Consider the following 19,143-nt stretch of genomic DNA (forward strand, 5'->3'; position numbering starts at 1 on the left):
TACAATTTTGTCAGCCCAGGGCTAATAGTTAGTTCAGTTTCCCTCACTATTCACTCTTGAGGGCTTATAGCCTTGTATATATATACAGTCTAACAGACTACCAGGGAAGGGTATAATTTTATTTTGAAACTTGGCTTCCTAGGAGTCACCCCTGAGTCAGAGTAGCTTATTGTTGAGCCATTGTTTGGTCAGAGGTTGTATTTACTTTCCTCAAGCCAGTAAGGCTTCCACATTTTGCTGATAGATCTATGAGTAGCTTGGGTCATCCCCCATATTCTACCTTAATTGCTCCTGAATGGGTGCAAGCACATATGCACAGTCTTCTGGATCCCTGGGGATGAGAGGGACCTAGAAGGACTTTCCTTATCTCTTTTTCTCCCACTAGTATCATGGACATACCAGGCACTCTTAATTGCTCACTACCAAGATACCATATTGTTTTCTGCAAAACCCTATGCACAAACTTCTCTATACTCTGTTCCAAATAAATTCAGTTTCCTCAGGCAGAGTTATGGGATTCTCTATCCTTAAAGTCTCCATCTTTCCCTAGGGAAAAACCTGTGGACCCCTTCACAAGAGCTGAGGCAGTGTAACAGTCCTTACCATACAAATGAATAAAAGAAAGGAACACCAATCCTCTCAGCTTTACCTGCCTGTAATGGTGTTTTTGTGACATAAGCTAGGAGGGTGAGCTTAAGAGACACTGGCCTGCACCAACTAGAATGAAACAGTAGTCCTCGGAGCTGAAAAGAGAGAAAACCCCCTTCTTCTTGGCTGTACTTACTCAAAGCGGAGTGCCCATATTAGAGCTTCTGTCACATGGAGCTTGGGAATGGCAGATAGGTGTAGGTTCTGGTTTAAATGCCACAGACTCATTGTTCTTACTAAAATTTGATAGATTTTCTTAAATAAATGTTTCTCCACTTGTTGTATGCTCTAAAGACAATTTCCATAGGCTTTAAATCATTTTTTATATATGTAATTTTCATCAGTTGAACAATATTTTGCTGGGAAAAAGATCCACCAAACTCCTCATACCACCATTCCAGAAGTCCCAACTCTGATTCATATTTTAAAATAATCCTTTTTCCTACAGAATAGAATCAGGAAGCTCTATATTAAAAATATCCATCATTATTATTTATATATACAATGTCTTCAATACTGCCTGATGCATAGCAGTGCTCACAAATGTTAGCTTCCTTTCACAGGAACTGGGTCCTTTGTACAGAAGACTGTCTCCCAGTGAGGAGAACCCGTATACTCTGAAATGCCCCCAAAAAACTGTTATTGCTTGTTGACTTCCCATTCTTAACCAAGATTTTCCAACCCCATGATACTCAGTCTACTAGCCTTCCTCAAACTAGCCTACTCTTCCTGTTAAGAGGCCCTTGAACTTCCTGACCATGGCTGGGCCCAATGTCCCACCTTCCTTCCAATCACATGATTTTCTGTCTTTGCCTTAGATTTCCCAGTATCAATACTTAATCTGTTTGCATAAATACTTACCAGTTCCAACTTAGGTTTCCCTGCCTTCCCGTGTACAACCTCCTCCTGTATTTAATGCTGGCTCCTATAAGCATCATCTCACTTCCCCAGATTACCTGGTCCACACTCTCAAATACAGTCCACTCAATCCAGCTATCTCTGGTCTCTCATTGGCTTTACTCTTCTCTTGCAGTTTCTACTAATCTCTGACTATCTTCCCAGGATACTTGACCTTGTTCTATACCCTGCTGTCTGCTTGCACTTGCTACTGACACACATGCCTGAGTTTCAGTCATTATTTACGCCTCTTCTCTGGCCTCCCTGCCCGATTTTGACTTTTTCATGGGCCTTCAGCATCAAGCCTTCCCCCACCGCATCCCACAGCCAACACCAGATCTCACTTGGTTCCACCTACCAGTTCCTGGCACTCACCCCATATCACTACTGTCCTGTTATCTTCTGCTTTTCACCTAGTCTTTTTGTCCTGCTTATCCTATACCAAGTCTCTCTGTCCTAGTTGCTTGCCCTGCTTCCAAGGACAAAAATTTACCTCTATATTTGTTTATACTAGTACTGACTGACTTGCTCTTTGCCCATTGTACCTAGCATTAAATATAGCACAAACAGGATCCAAAACAAAGAGATCCTTGATAGATTATAGTGGCTTTAAAAGAAGCCAAAGTATCTGAAAACCTGTGGAGTACAGTAAATGGAACTATTACCTAAAAAGTACAAGATCCATAAAGGCAAGGATTTTATTTTGTCACTGTATCCCCAGCATCTAAAATAGTGTTTGACATATAAAAAGTTCTCGATAAATAGTTATAGAATAAATAAATGAGTGAAAAGTAAATTCAATAGAGTTCAACTGACCACAACAATTACAAACAAAACATTTTTGCATTTATACCCAAACTGGTTAAGACTCTTTGACATACTAATTACACTATATGGTGTCATAGGTTATTTCTAAGAAAGCATCTCTGTGACCTTAGCACTGTGCTTTGCATTCATTTATTCTTTCTCCAACGTCTAATCCCAAATTAAAGACTGCTTCAAACTCTGCCCAAATTTTTGATATCTTAAGAATTTGTTTGGCATGCCAGATAGAGCTATTCCAACCCTCCATAAGTTCACCACTTAAAATATCATGACTTTGTCTGCCTGTTGAACTTGAAGACAAGATGGAAGGGATTCTGATGTGGGCTATGTTCCTTTGTAAATGGTGTTGTAGATAAGAGAATGGCTTGGATGTTGGTCAGTTCTTAGTTTTCATATAAAGTATTTGTCTACCTCTGATTATTAGCTCTAACAAGCACAAGTACTCTTAATTTTATATACACTTTCCCCTACAGCATGAACACCTGTGTCAAGTTCTGTTTCTTCTTATGTGAGAAGGAATCTGGTATTTCTCTGAATTTGTGGTGCTTTTGATAATGTTCTGTCCAAGTGTAGAGCTTAAATAAAGAAGTATAGGAAGGCTGAGAAAATGGCAGAGGATCACTCCCTGTGTAAACACCATTAGAGAGAAAGGTAGTATATTCTAGCTAGTTTTACTTATTTTTAATTTCTGACAACCAGTGTAAGTAACTTCCATTTTCTTCCCAAAAGATTAACAAAAATCAACTGATGTCAGTGTGGTCTGGAGGGAGACCAAAATGCATTTCTTTAATAGGTCATATTATCATAATTTAAATTAATGCTCTTCCATGGGCTTTAATATGACCGTTTTTATCCCTTATGATCTTTGCAGTAACTTTTAAAAGGCTGAGATTTAGAATTTAGGAATCCCTGAGGAAAAGAGGTGCCAAGTTTGATTAATTTTATGCCTGACATTCTTCAGTTTAATTTGAGCCCGAAAAAGGCACCAGGATTACAGCCGCTACCACCACTCATCAGACACACTTGGTCCTGGCATCCCCTCAGGGCTTTTTAGAAAATGTTCCTTATAAAAGCATCTAAATGAAGAGGACAACAATAAAAATAAGCAAGTTCCACCAACAATACTTTGTATCATTGTAGTATATCCAAATAGCTAAGACATCATGGAAATATAAGTAACTCCACCCACAAGCAAATGGGGGGGGGGATTAATCTGGCAACACCTTGCCCACCCACCACCTCCCCACATCTTCCATTAATCTGTCTCTAATTTTATATACACATTCATCCTTACTTTTAATCTGTACCTTGTACCTATGACTGGACTTAATTCTGTGCTGATATCTCCCTAATATCCTGCCTACAAACCGAAGGGCACTGGTACCAGTGGTGTCCCTCCTACTGGGCTGGAACTTCATAGATCGAAACAGTTGTATAGATCAGAAGAGTTGCAAAAAAAAAAAAAGGAATATATCAAAAGACCTAGGGGGTCACCTAATATAATTTTCTTCCTGAAATTTGAATCCACTTTACTTGTATACAAGTACGCAAGATGGACCTGTATATAAAACTCCTCCAATCAAATGCACCTAATTCATTAGAAGCATTAATTAATTTAAAAACCAGTTAAACAATAACAAATAAAAATGGCTTCCCAAAGCCCCAGTTATTACTAGAGAACAGAGCCCTTGGAACTTACGTAATTACAGCAGTCCTCCCTTATCTATGGGGACACCTTCCGAGACCTCCAGATGCCTGGAACCACAGATAGTACCAAATCCTACACTGAATATGTTTTTCCTATACATACGTACCTTTGATAAAGTTTAATTTATAAATTAAACACAATAAGAGATTAATAATAAACTAATAATAAAATAGAACAATTATAACAATATAGTGTAATAGAAGTTATATGAATGTGGGGTTTCTCTCTCTCTCTCACCTTATAACTGAGCTGGCTCCTAAGTGACTAATGGGTGGGTAGCATCTACAGCATGGACACACTGGACAAAGGGATGATGCACATCTGGGGCAGGACTGAGAGTGACAGCTGGTATTTTATCATGCTACTCAGAACAATGCGCAATTTAAAACTTATGAATTGTCTGTCTGGAATTTCCCCGAACATTTTTGGACCACAGGTAACTGAAACCATAGAAAGTAAAACCACGGATAAGGGAAGGCTTGTGCCAGGATGACCTAAGCTAGGAACATCTGAGTCTTCAATGAAGCCCAATAGTGTTAATCACATTCATTAGGGAAATGAGTCCAGCCCCACAACAAGAAAAAAAATAAAGTAGAAATCCCCAGAAATATAAGAGGTATGCATCAGGGTGGCGCTAGGGTTGATGGGGTGCAGGGGTGGGGGAGAGCACCGAAGCCAGTGCATAAATACACATTTAGGCAGATTGCTCTTAATGGCAGGAAATAAGATGGTGTGCACGTGAAGACAACAAGCATAGGAAGAGAAAAGTCAAGCCAGATGGCAGAAATCTCCACCAACCAGTCTGTACCTTAAGGGTAAATATCTGAGATAAAAGCTGTTTCATGCTGAATCAAATTCCCAACTGATTTTATTAATATGCTTAAGGAATCTGCCCTTTTAAAACTCTCCAACTTAGTTTCTCTTTCCTTGTTTCACTTCGTTTTTCTTGTATCTTTTCAAGTTCCTCAGACCCATCAGTCTCCTAAATATCCCTCAATATCCTATGCCAGCTTTCCGCTGAATAAATTGCAACTCCCTAAGTCTAATATCTGAGATAAGGAACAGGCAGGCTTAGATGGAGGATTCTATTTACCCACCCCACTCTATTTCATGTAATTCAGAAGACAGCTAAGGGAACTTTGTACAGTCTTTGAATTCACAGGCAGGAACGACCAATGGTGCGAGCTGAATGAGTTAACTCTAGATGTCAGTCAAATGCTCCTTCAGTGTCTTCGTGGAAATGCAGCCTCAAGAATCAGAAGAAATGAGAAAGAAAAAATTCCTGACAAAGAAATTTTCCCTTGAAATCAGTGTTGAGTAATTTAGTAGTTTCCAGCATGTTCCAACAATTTGCACAATAACAGTTTTCTGCAGAACCCCCATTTATAAAAGAAATAAAGACATAGATGCTCTGATTAAAGTGGCCCTCAGGGACCCACAATTGCACAATGTTCATCTCCCCTTCATCACTTTCTCCCCCTGTTCCTTTCTTTGCAGTTGTTTCCGAGGCATAATTGTAAAACCCCAGGGCTATATAAAACATGATTCAAAAAGAAACTGGCTTCAGGATCAAGAAATCCTAGTTTCAAATCCCAATTCTCCCATGTATCACCCATGTGAATTTGAGCAAATTAACCTAACCTTCTATTCCTCATCTGTAAAATGTAGATAAGAATAGCAACCTCAAAGGCTGTTTTGAGGTTACATAAGATAATGCATATATAATACTTAGAATTGCCTGCCCTATAATAAGTATTCAATAAATATCAGATATTATTAAAATGATATAAGAACCAAATTAGACTCTCATAATAGTGCAGGCAAGAATTCATAACTCTTGCCCTTAAATTCTTCTAAAATATTGTTTCTCAAATTATGTTCAACAAAATATCCCCGTGAACTATTTCATGAATAAAAGCCTTGTGGTCAAATCTATTAGGAAAATGTTGTGTCTAATAAAAGCCTCATAGAGATTGACAATGTATAACAAAGGCCAAGTGTTTGGGACAGAGGGCAGTGAGTCACATGATGAAATTTCACCTAAATATCATTCTTGCTGGATGTGGAGAATGGAATGGAAGAGACAAGAATCATGACAGGGACACTAGTTAGAAAGCCAATGCAATACTACAAGGGAGATTATGGTAGCCTGAACCAGGGTGGAGTAAAGAAAAGTAATGAGATTCAAGAGTAAAAGGGAGAGAAGGGAAAGAATAAGAGTCAATGATGAAACCCAGGTATCTGGCCTAGATAATGAGATCAGTGGTGATGTCATTAATGGATATGGATACAGAGCAGGACCAAATTGAGGAAAGATGGGTTTCACTTTGTAATAGTGAGTTTGAGATGCATATTTTCCAGACATTTTCCCCCTGCAAGTGACAGAAACCATTCAAACCAACTAGAGTAAAATGGGAATGTATTAACTTACATAAAGAGGAAAAAGAGAGGTGACTTGGTCTTGGACCCTTAAGCAATGCCCCTTGTCTACCCTGTGGCTGGTGTCATTTTCTTTCAGCTTGGCAAGAACCCTGAACCAACCTGGTTAAGCGATGATCATCCTGATTCTACAGAACCCTCTGAGATTGTATCTGTGCCTCCCATTGCTTTGACCTGAGAAAGCCACTCTACAACCCTTTGCTTAAAGTCACATTACCCTCTGATAAAGCCACTTCTAGGGACAAACCCCTAGCTGGACTCTCAGCTAAGTCTGGGACCTGCCTATACCACAGGGGACTTGTGGAATACTCAGAAAAACTGAAAATTCAAAGCTTCTCAACTGACTATATAGCAATACCAAATTACCTTCAGGTGTAGTGTCATCCTCATATAGTGTAGGCCAGCCAACCTAAGAGATAGCCACCACACAGAGTTGCAAATAAGGAGCATGAGTGAGAGAACCCTGTGCCTTCTATATTATTCTCAGTTCTCTAAAACTCCTCTAATTTCTGGTCTTAAGCTTGGAAAAGAGAAAAATAAGAACATGTATCTCTCATGTCTTTTTCCTCCATCCTTCCAAATGCCCTGGATTGGAAAGCGTGAAGTTTTCTATAAGTGCCTCTCAAATCTTAGTGTGTATCAGAATTGCTCAGAGGGCTTGTTAAGAAAGTAATTGCTGAGCCCCATCCCTAGAGTTTCTGTAGAGTAGGCATGAGGTGGGACCAAGGAATGTGCATTTCTAATAAGTCCCCAAGTGATGGTGGAACTACTGGCCTAGGTGCCACACTTTGAGAACCAGTTCTGTAAGTCACTCTTCCCCTCCAACCTTAAGGCTAAAGCTCACTGCAAATGAAGGGATTTTTTTCTACACATGGAAAGATCTCTGTGATCTAAATCCTCTCCTGAATAAGAGTGCCCTCTCTACTTAACAGGAAACCTCTATGATATGAATCCTGCAGGCTTAACCCTGGATTTGCTAGATAGAACCTAGATTCATTTAATAAATCCTTTATCCCTCTAAAATGCCAGGTTTTCAAACCTATTGTCTTACTGATTTCTATTTTGCATGCCAAAAGCTGAAATTTTCTCTCTACATTCTCTTTGCATTCCTTCTGTAACATTTCTAACATACCTGCAGGCATATGCATATCCTTAGCTGAGAGAGGAGAAAGTCATGAACTCAAAGAGGCAAAAAACAAATCACATTAAAATAGTTCCAAAAATATACCCCAACAAATGTATTACTTTTGTCACTGGAATTGTAGTAGGAAAAAATTTATTTCCAAACAGATGAATTGTCTCCTTCCAATTATAGCTAGTCACAGTGCCTCCTCTCTTGACCTGACAGAGGAAGCTCAGTACTTAACTTTAAATTCCTTTTAAGTTGTTTCTTTTAGTTGACATTTTCTAAATAACTTTCTCCCTTAACCTACCTATTTTTCTTCATTCCTTGAAGAAAAAGGCCTTGATTTTTTGCCCATTTATAAAAATTTTAGGGAAAAAAATGCAGGGTTCCTGCAGCTTTTATTTAAGTTTCACCAGCATAAACACCACGAGAATTCTTTTTTGAAAAAGCCACCCTTTCTCAGCTGTCCCAAAGAGTGAAAAGGAAAGGAGCCTGTGTCTGGCTCAGTTTCCAAGAATAGGGCCCTGACCCAGTTAAGTGCTGTCAGGGATAATTAAACGGGAGGCTTCACCCTTGAGTCTGAGGCTATGAAAACAGAAAAGGATGTTTGGGGACTAACTGGGCAACCATCCCTCCCATGGGTAAAGCAGGTAAAGAGCAGCAAGAGGGAGAGGGAATGGGGTGCAAAAAGGGCAGTCACAATTGAGGGCTTCTTCCAGAGGCCCCTCTACTCCCAAAATGCTCCTACTCCCACCACCATGGAAAATTTTTCCTTCAGGTTGTTATTTTATCTCCAGATATACACTTATAAAGGTCAATAGGCCTGGTAGGCATGCCACCTACAGAACAAGAACATTTTGACAGGACAAGGGAGTAGAGGAGACTGCAGCTCATGACTGCTGCCCAGAATGTGAGACCTCTGGTTCCCTGGAAGCCAGAAGACAGCATGAGCCCACATGGGAGACGGCCAAGTCTGGAGCTAAAACTACAAAAGAAGCAGAGACCAGAGGGGTAGCTTAGTCGTTAGTGAACATCGAGGCTTCTAAAACTGCAGCAACTCAGCAACAATCAGGACTTGAGTCCCAGCACCACACACTGGGGTTCCATTTACATTTAGGATTGTGACCCCTGGAGTTGTACACTACACAGCCCAGGATGCCATCTGTGGCAGCCTAAGTCCTGTGGAGGCCAAAATAAATCACCATAAGGAGAAGATACAGAGTGCTCCTAGGCGTCGATTTCTCATTCTATACTAAAGGAAACCTCCCCAGGAAAATGCTGAATCTCAAGACTTTCCAAGTTGGACAAAAACAGGCATGCTCTTCTTCAAAGGCCTTAATTTATGAGGTTAACTGCCAAAACTTCACAAAGCCTTCAAGCTGAACAAAGAGAAACATGAAACCTTCAATTGCTGCTCTTGCTGACCTAAAGCTTTCAAGGCACATCAAAAGATCAAAGACCAGCAGGAAAATTAGGTTTTCACCAAATCCTAGAAAGGTCCACAGCAGAAAAGGACCCCAAGAAGAGATAGCTGTGCCCCATCCTTATCTATACTTAAAAGAACCTCCTTCCAAAGATAGTCTATAGCTTCCCTTTTCCAAGAGGCCACTGCACTGCTACCTAAGGCCTGGGCATCCAGCTGCACTCCACCACCTGACCATTCGCTGTCCACAAACAGACCACCTGTGATCTATTTTGTTCTGAAACAATGTCAGCAACATTGTCATTAAAAGCCTATATTAGACATCTGTGTCAGCAGGTGAATTTTCCCAACTGTGTCGTAAACTAGTGTTAATTAGCCAGATGAACTTGAGCAAGTCACTTCATTCTTGAGCCAAAGCCTAGAGGATTAAACTTGGTGGTGCCTGAGATTCCTTCCAGCTCTAACGCTGCATTCTATGTCTGACTCTGTAGTTCTTTCACCATCTTTCCCATGATAAGCTATGCAAAGCCCTTCGCTGTCCTTGTTTGATGAAGGCATGGTCTTATAGTGTTTTTTCTTCTTTTAAAAAAATGTTTATTGAAATATGGCTAACATACAATATTATATTAGTTTCAGGTGTACATCATAGTTATTCAGTACTTATATACCTAAAGTGATCACCATGATAAGTCTAGTAACCATCTGACACCATACAATATTAAAATATTATTAACTATATATGTCCCCTATGATGCACATTATATCCTCTTGCTTTATTTATAACTGGAAATTTGTGAACCTATTATTCCCCTTCACCTTTTTTCCTTTTTTTAAAATTTTGCAATCACTGTTGACATTCAATATTATATTAGTTTCAAGTGCACAGCATAATGGTTAGACATTTATAGAATTTATGAAGTGATCCCCTAATTAGTCTAGTATAGTGCCACCTGGCACTATACATAGTTATTACAATATTATTGACTATATTCTCTATACTGTACTTACATACCCATGACGACCGCATAAGTACCTATATTGCTACTTAAGAAGCTGTGCAAAGGCGGGCAAAATAGAAAGTCAGACACCTGCTTTTCACATTACCTCCTTTAGCATTTCTTCATAAAGACCATCTTCAATGTCCTTTGCTAAGCATCAGGCACCAAACTGCATGTAATAAGTTAAACGAATCTACTGTCCATCAATCTATGAGGATCTTTTGAAGTGAAGCAATTTTTCCTCCCCTTCCCTCGCAGAGTGAAACCTCTTTGTGAGGCTCTCCAAAGGACAGGCATGCAAAGCAGATGACTCATCTCACCTCAGCTCAGCTCAGCCTGGCATTGTGGCAAACCACCCCCCCCCCCACACACACACACACATACACGTACCCTTTGTGTTCAAACAGGAGTTAACAGGCTCTGGGCTCCTTCATCAGCACTTCAACTTGGGTGGGGGCGGGGGGGGGGGCAGGCCAACCACAGCTTGTCGAGTGGAAAATGGACAGGACAAAAGCACAGCAGAAAGAAATTGTGCTTTCAGGTTCTGAGAAGAAACGAGGCACAATGGGAAGCTCTTTCAGGCGTCTAAGACCCTACCTTTAAAATTTTTCATTCAGTCTGGGATGAATTGGAGCTGCTCCACCAGCATGTCTGCTCTTGTCATCATCCTTCCTGGGCTCTTGTGATCCTGGAAGCTTCTAAGAATGCTCCTGGAGTTCCCACCTCTGCTTTTACTGGGACAGTGCCACCCCAAACTATTGAAGTAGCTCTCTCATACAAAATAATAAAGGCAGAAATAATATATAATAACACTTATCGATCAATTCTTATGTTTCAGACATGTGCCTGGTACATTCTAAGTTATAGTTGAAGGAGGTCATTGAGAGGTTGTGACCACCGGCTGGCATGAGAGCTGGACCTAGGCAATCAAAAGTTCCTCACCCCTCCCCTGTCTCCTTGGAATGTAAGTCCCACCCACCGTTCTCATAGCTGGAGCCATTTCAAGGATGCACCCTTGAGAGAGTAAGGTGTTGTTGAGACCATCTGGATGTTATGTGTGACTGAACCCAGTTAAGGTTTCTATGGAAATTTTTAAGATTCTGGTGGGCACATGCAGAGATCTACTCATCTAGCAGCTGCTGAAGACAAGCCTCATATGTGAGTTCCCGTGCTTATTAAACCTACCACCTACCAACCTGGAGTGGCCTGCCTCTTTTTTCAACCTCTCCCAGCCCTCTGTGTAAGGAGCCAATTTCAGATTTCACCCAGGAAGCTCTCAAGTTGTGAACATTTATTCCCGTGAAGTCAGAACTGCTCCTAACTCCACTTAATAGAAGATGAAACTGAGAGTCAGAGAATGGGGTCCCCAGGACACCTGCACGTTTGCCCAGCCAATTATAAATCTGGGAGTTCCCATATTCATCCTTAGGTTTGATAATTCACTAAAACTCTTCACAGAACTCAGTAAAGCGTTCTACTTATGATTGCAGTTTTTATTATAAAGGATACAACTTAGGAACAGCCAAATGGAAGAGATGCATGGGGAGGGTTTTGAGGTGGGGGCTGCAGAGTTTCCATGGCCCCTCCAATGGTTGCACTACCCTCCCATCATGCCAACTCCATCACAAACTTGGAAGCTCCCCAAACACTGCTGTTCAAGAGTTTTAACTGAGGCTCTGTTACACAGGTATGATTAATTAGGTCATTGGCCACTGATGATTGAACTCAATCTCCTGTCCTCCTCCCCCTCTCCAGAGGTTAAGAAATGGGCTGAAAGTTCCAACTCTAATCACAGTATGCAGCCAGCTCCACACTTGCAACCATCTGAGGTGCCACCTTGAGTCATCTCATTAGCACATAAATCAGGTATGGTAAAAAAGGATTCTTTATGAATAACAAAAGATACTCTCACCACTCAGGAAATTCCAATGTTTTCTGAAGCTCTGTGCTAAGAGCTGGGGGCAAAGGCGTGCATGTGTGAGAGACAAGGACTGAAATGATGCCACCTGCCATCAGACTTCCCTTCATGGAGCCACCTACCTGGATTTCCATGAATGCTTCCTAGCTCCTTATCAATGTAAAGAGGAGGCCAGAGAATTAAAATGTTAATCAAGCTACTTTCAGAGACTGCAATATATTGATCAGCCCTGCAGCCAGGCCAGAACACCTGGAGAACAAAAGATTTCTGCTGAGATTACTAATAACCTATTTCCCACATCTGTGAAGGAGAACCAGGAAAAACTGTATTTACGTGGCTGCTCTACACACATAAGACTGTTTATTCCCTATGGCTAAAACCACAGAGAACCTATGGATTAAAGGCTGGGAACTGCCAACAGGCCTTTCACTCTACATATTCTTACCTTTTCTTGCTACAGACTATTCCCCTTTTCATTCCCCCTTCCTCACTGAATGCCCATATCAAAGGAAATGGGTAAAACAAAGTCTTTAAACTATAGCTCACAGGAACTAAAGAATGGTATATAAACTGAATTCCCCAAACACTCATGTTCCCTCTTGTTACATAGCTAGTCAGACATGAGTGACAAGGAGAACAAAGAATAGGGGTCCAGCCCAGAGACCACCCGAACAACACCCTACTGGTGGTTAGAGAATCCCTCTTGCATCCCTAGAGACAAATGAAAAGAGGGTCATAGTCTTAGCTGGCCAAATCTGGCTACAGATGCCTGCATAGAAGGTCATTATAATACTATGCTGATGCCTGGAAGTTAATGAATCTAATTATAACAGACTGAATTCTGGGTAACCACATGTGCACTAGGCAAAGTTATATAGCAGCTGGGTGCCAATCAAAATGACCTCACTTGCAAATCACCCAGGAACACTTTTGGAACTGGGCATCACAGCCCAAATATAAGGCAGACCTTCCCACTTCTAGACCCTTCTTTTTACCCTATTGTTATTACAGCGCTCTGTTGCAGCTCTGATCTCTAGGACTATGTGCCTCCTTGGGGCGATCTTTGTCTTTATACATGTGCCTCCTTGGAGCATTCTTTGTCTTTCTAAAATATACTTTTAATAGAACTATTAAATCTCAATGACCTGTGATTCTTCATTGCCATCATCTGAGGAAAAACCCAGGGGAAATGCTAATTACACTTCTGCAACGCCTTTATCCCTCTCCCTGCCCCCTACCTTTAGGGCAACACCAACTCTGAACTCCAGCAGGCCAGCCCCAACAGCTACCCTCTCACTGTTTTTCTCGGTGTTGTTTACTCTGTCTCCCCCACACTCTCTTGGGGACCACGTCTCTCTTGGTCTCTCTTACTGTCTGCTTCTGAGAGGAGACCATGCTCTGTGGAGTGTTATCCCTTCTCTAATAAACTTTCCTTTTAACTCTAACTCCGGCGTGTGCGTTGTATTCTTTCTGCACTCTCCACAAAAGAACCTTCTTCTCTCTCTGTACAGGGTTTGGTCTCCCCCAACTTTGGGAAATGTTCCCTGTCCTACATCACTATCACTGTATTCTGCACACCTGAAGATAGCCTGTCTGCTTACTTCTCCCTCTTGAGAGGTTCTGCCCAAAGGAGTTGTCACAGTCAGCTGTGCCCTTCCTTTTCATTCCAAGTCTGTCTCCAGGAATTTAGTCTCCTTTCAGACCTCCCCGAACCCCAAGTCTGTGCCTATAGGAACAAACTGTCATGTTCTGCCAAATACCAAAGCAAGTCAGATGGGCCCAAAGGGCATTTGACTTTGCCAGTCATGGACATGGCAGGCTACAGGCTTTGTCACTGAAGAAGTTAGAGGAAGAATTGGGTCAGAATGAATCACAGCAAGAAAAAAAAAATCTATAGAGTATTAGATTTATAGAATATTAGATTCCAGTATTATTAGAACACCTCTCTGGCCATGGCTAGCTAGGCCCATATCAGCATTTCCATTATAAATCCTATTTCCAAGGGTTTATGACTTGCTATAAAAATTCAATCGAGGCTGAAAAGCAACATAGTGGTTTGCAGTCTAGGAAGCAGTGTGATTTAAAGAAAGGCTAAAAAGTTAAAAAGAAACAAACAAATAGAGAAGACAAAAAGGAAACAGGTTGTTTAAAAAGAAGACAACCTAGAGCATTGCCCTGCTTTGCTTTTTCTACCTTCATGTGACTTAAAGATGTTTGTTTTCAAATTTTAAATTTCATAGATTATTGACTCCCATGTGCAAAGAGGACTATAAGGATACTGAAGCTAAATGCACTTAGTTTCATAATGTGTTTTCCCACTGGAAAAGCAGTGGTCACGGCATGTGGTAAACCTTGCCCCACAGAGGGTACTCTGGCGAGTAATGCTCCCCCAGCAGGACTATATTCAGGAAAATTTAGAAATGCACATCAAATTGTTACTGGTTAGTAAAAGGCAAGGAGGGTACAGGAGATGCTCAGTAAGCTTATACTCTCTGATGAGGTGAAGGCAAATTATGACCCAATTATTCATTTCCCGAAAATGGAATGACTATCTATGTCTCTGTTATCCTTTAGAGTATATTTTCAGGCAGGCACCCAAAACTTCTATACATCTGTAACTATTTATACAGTTGTAACTTCATTATAAAGTGGCCCAAGGAATATTTGGCAATTTTTCCAACATCACCTCAACCCACACTTAACAGAAGATGCTACCGTTAATTCAGAAATACCATCTCCTAAACCTTGGGATTGCGTACTTGGAATGCACAATTTACAAAATTCTACCCTACCTAGTTTGAAGACGGGTCTTTGCCCCCAGTTTTCTTGGGGCAGTTTAGGAGAAGGAACAAAGAAAGATAACGAGTTTTGGAATCCAAACTTTTTACTTAGGGGGAACCCAAAGATGGCTATCTAGTTGGAAAGAGAAAAAACAGAACTCGTCTTAGCTGTGATTTCACAAGTGATGACACAGTTGTTTGTATTGTTGGGTTATTTGGAGGAGCTTTAAGAGAGAACTAATAAAAATTATATGGGAGACACTAATGCCTGGCCAATTACTGTTGCCACTGCAAAAGTAAAATTCTGCATTCAGGGAGGTAATCTTTTCAAAGCTCACTGATCTTCAGTAGCAGGGTTGAGTAGAAGAAAGAATGGAATTTGTTTCATTAAGCATCACTGCTGTGCCAGACAGCATGCCAGTTGTTTTTTTATACATTATTTCATGTAAACTTTATAAAAACCCTATGATATTGATATGCATTGTCTATGCCCCTTTATAAGCTGAGGAAATTAAAACTAATTAACTTACCCAAGTTTAAACCACAAGCAAAGTGGCAAAGACAAGATTAAATCCTCACCTTTCTAATTTCAAAGACCTTGATCTTTCCACATCAGCTCCTAACAATATTTCAATGGATAAATTACAAAATGGAAATCAATTGAGATGGCCTGAAAGTTTCAAAAATGATGTTATCTAAGGGAGGACTAGAAGAGGCCTGCCAATCATCTGCACAAAGGAAGACAGACTTTAATTATAGCAATGCCTCAAATCTAGAAAAGCAAGTTTAAGTTCAGAAAATTAAAAAAAAAAAAATCCAGGATGGTAAAAAAAAAAAAAAGAAGAAAAAGAAAAAAAAAAAGCATCTAACCATCGTTCTAATTTTATAAATGGAGTCTTACTATAAACTCTGAAATATAAGAGCCTCCCACTTTTAAAGGCAGTGATATTGGTGATGAAGCTATAGTCTCTCAGCTCCCATCCACCCCACTCCACCCAGCTATAATCTGCTTTGTGATGCTGAAGCTAGGACCCTGAGAACTGCATTTCTGCTTTGCCGGTAGTTGCTGCCCTATTAGGCTCTGCCAACAGGAGTTGCTAAGGGGAGATAGAAGGCTGCAGGGAGTGGATTCTGCCTCCGTTTTTGCTTTCTGTACCCTCAGCACTGCTGTAACAGGATCCAGTTTCAAATGTTACCCACACTCCCAGAATCAGCATTACTGCAGCTCTTCAGAAATACCAGAACCAGTCGTCAGGAGCTTCTTCTCCAAAATTCTAGATTCTAATAATCCAGACCTTTTGCCTCTGTTCCCCTAGCTGTAGAGGTAGTAGCTTCTTCCTGAAGCTGCTGCACTTATGTTACCTCAGTGTTTCCTTTTGCTTCTATTTAAACCTCTAACAAATTCCTTTTGTTAAATTCTCTGTTAAAATAACTGGTGTGGCTTATTTTTCTGAATGGGCTTTGACTGACACAATTCTCCTCGTTGCCTGAAAATTCCTTATTATACTGTGTCATATTAAAAATTAATCTAAATTATTCATATATATTTGATTTATAGTTATGTTTTATATGTATATATCAAATCATTATGTGTACACCTAAAACCAATATGTTATGTCAATTATATCTTAATTTTAAAAAACTAACCTATACTGTCTCTAGCACTTACAAATTATATGACTTTGCACATGTTAATTTAACTTTCTAAGTCTCGATCTTGTCATGTCTACTACTGGAGTATCAATATCTACCCTGTAGGGTTATTATAAGGACCAAATGAAATAATCTATGTGCAAGCATCAGGCACAATAGCTGGTGTATACAGATGCCTGTGATGAAAATAGAGCATCTCCTCAATTGAAGAATCACCTCTCTAATTCCATACTAATTTTAGTCCAACCCTCTGTTTTGAAAAGAAGCTAATCCTTCACCTCACGGTGAATGCATGCCTAAACACGTCAAAGTAATTCATCTCACTGGCCACGGGGAGTTCAGGGATGTGTTCCAAGTCAGGCCAATCAGAATGGATTAATAATCACCATAATCATTCTGAGATTATGGAGAAATTATGCTATTTCTTGCTCTGGTGTTTAAATTGCAAAATCATATAAGCAATATACCAGGAACCATCTTTCCCTCTACTTGGGTGACCAACTTATCCTGGTTTGCCTGGAACTTCCTTGGTTTTAAATAGAAAAGTCTTGCATTCCGGGAAAACCCTAAGTCCCAGGCAAATTGAGTTGATTGGTTATCCTACTATGGTGAAAGTCCGAAAGAGAATACAGCCCCTTTAAGAGGAACCAGGCATTTCTCCAAAGAAGATAAACAAATGGCCAAAAAGTACATGAAAAGGTACTCAACATTATTAGACATTAGGGAAATGCAAATCAAAAGTACAAGGGGTGTCACTTCACATCCACTAGGGTAGCTATAATGAAAAAAAAAGGTGGGGGGAATAACCTGTTGGTGAGAATGTGGAAGAAATCGGATCCTTGTATGTTGCTAGTGGAAATATAAAACAGTTTAGCCATTGTGGAAATCAGTTTAGTAGTTTCTCAAAAAGCTAAACATAGAATTGCCATATGATCCTGCAATTCTATTTTTATGTAAGTAAAAAGAATTAAAAACATGTATTCAAACAAGTACATGTACACATGCGCTCATAGCAGCACTATTCACAATAGCCAGAAAGAAGGTTGAAACAACCCAAATGTCCATCAATGGATGAACAGTAAACAAATACAATAAAATATTATTCAGCCATCAAAAAAATGAAGTGCTAATATATACTACGATATGGATGAACTTCTGAAACATGATGATAAGTAAAAGAAGCCAAACATAAAAGGTCACACATTTTATGATTTATATGGAATATCCAGAGTAGATAAATCCATAGAGACAGAACACAAACTGGTGGTTGCCAGGGGCCAGAAGGGGAGGATAGGGAGAAACTGCTGATTGCATACGTGCTTCTACTTTGGAGCGATGAAAATGTTTTGGAACTAGACAGAGGTGGTGGTGCACAACATTACGAATGTACTAAAATTATTCACTTAAAAATGGTTAATTTCATAGTATGTTAATTTCAATTCAATAAATTATTTTAGAAGAAAGCTGGGGAGGGAGGGGAGAAGGGAAGAAGAGAGAGAGGGAAGAAACCAGGTCCTAATAACATGACTGAGAACTTGGATCAAGACTTGCCCAAACTGGATATGCTACAATACTGTCGGTTAAAAAAACCTAAAAAATGATTCTTTTGTTCGAGTAAGTCTGAGTTGAGTTTGTCTCCTTTTCAACCAAGAATTCTGAATAATATTGCCCTCAATAAATTATTTTTCAACCCAGAATCCACTAAAATTTAATCTAGTTTTTGTGTGTCTGGCTTCAGTAGAAGCAAAGCATAGCTTAGCACTGGTCTACCTAGAAACACTGTGCATGTAGAAAACCCTCAAGTACCCTTCGGCTGTCTCCCCTTCAGGCTGAACAGTCAGTTGTTTCAACCCTTTGAGCATTGCTTGAAAAGTCTTTTTTGACGGGTATCTGAATCAGAATAGCACATTATACTTTAGAAAATTCTTGACAGAGTCAAAGATATGAGATACAGAACTCCTCATTTTCATCAACAAAAGAAATGGCCGGTGGGTCTCACCAAAGAAATTCTGCCATCTCATCCACTGGTGAGTGAATGCTGGACGAGTAATCTAAAAATGAATCCTCTTGTACTTCAGACCATCTCACTCCTCCCTCATAATCACCTTGATATTTCCTGTGTATTATTAGGGAAGGACTAATCACATTTTAATGTTATAGACTGGGGTTTAATTGTTAGTTTATAATTGAATGGCTCTAAGTGGAGAGAACTAATTGCCTCCAGGAAAATTTGATGTGATTCTGTCAGGTGTCCAACTGGATTTCAGAACGCTCCCACAGCCAGTGAGTTCATCGGTTCACTAATTTTCTACAAGAGATTGAATTTTATTAACTTTCCTTGCTTTCCATGGCTAGCTTAATCACACGGAGACTGGCACAGGTCTTGAGTGTTAACTTAAACTCTACCACATGAGTAGTCCTTAGTTGTGTTGCGACTGGAGAAAACCTGACAAAATGCTGATAAAGGTGAATAGTAACAGGAGCTGGCACCAATACAGGCCAAATAGACCTTCTTACGCTATGACGAATAACCTTAGGCAAGTCTTTAAACCCGTAGCCTCAGGTGCTTCTTCTGTAAAAGGAAGTGTTTAGTATAGATCTTCATGGTCTTTTTCAGGACCAAAATTGTGTGTTCTACATATCAGAATGAGATTGGTTATCAACCAAGTTTACCCATAATAAAGAAACATGGTAGAAATCATTACTCCCATTTTACAGTGTGTAAATC

Source organism: Rousettus aegyptiacus, unplaced genomic scaffold, assembly GCF_014176215.1.
Source record: "Rousettus aegyptiacus isolate mRouAeg1 unplaced genomic scaffold, mRouAeg1.p scaffold_m13_p_5, whole genome shotgun sequence".
Taxonomy (NCBI): Eukaryota; Metazoa; Chordata; class Mammalia; order Chiroptera; family Pteropodidae; genus Rousettus; species Rousettus aegyptiacus.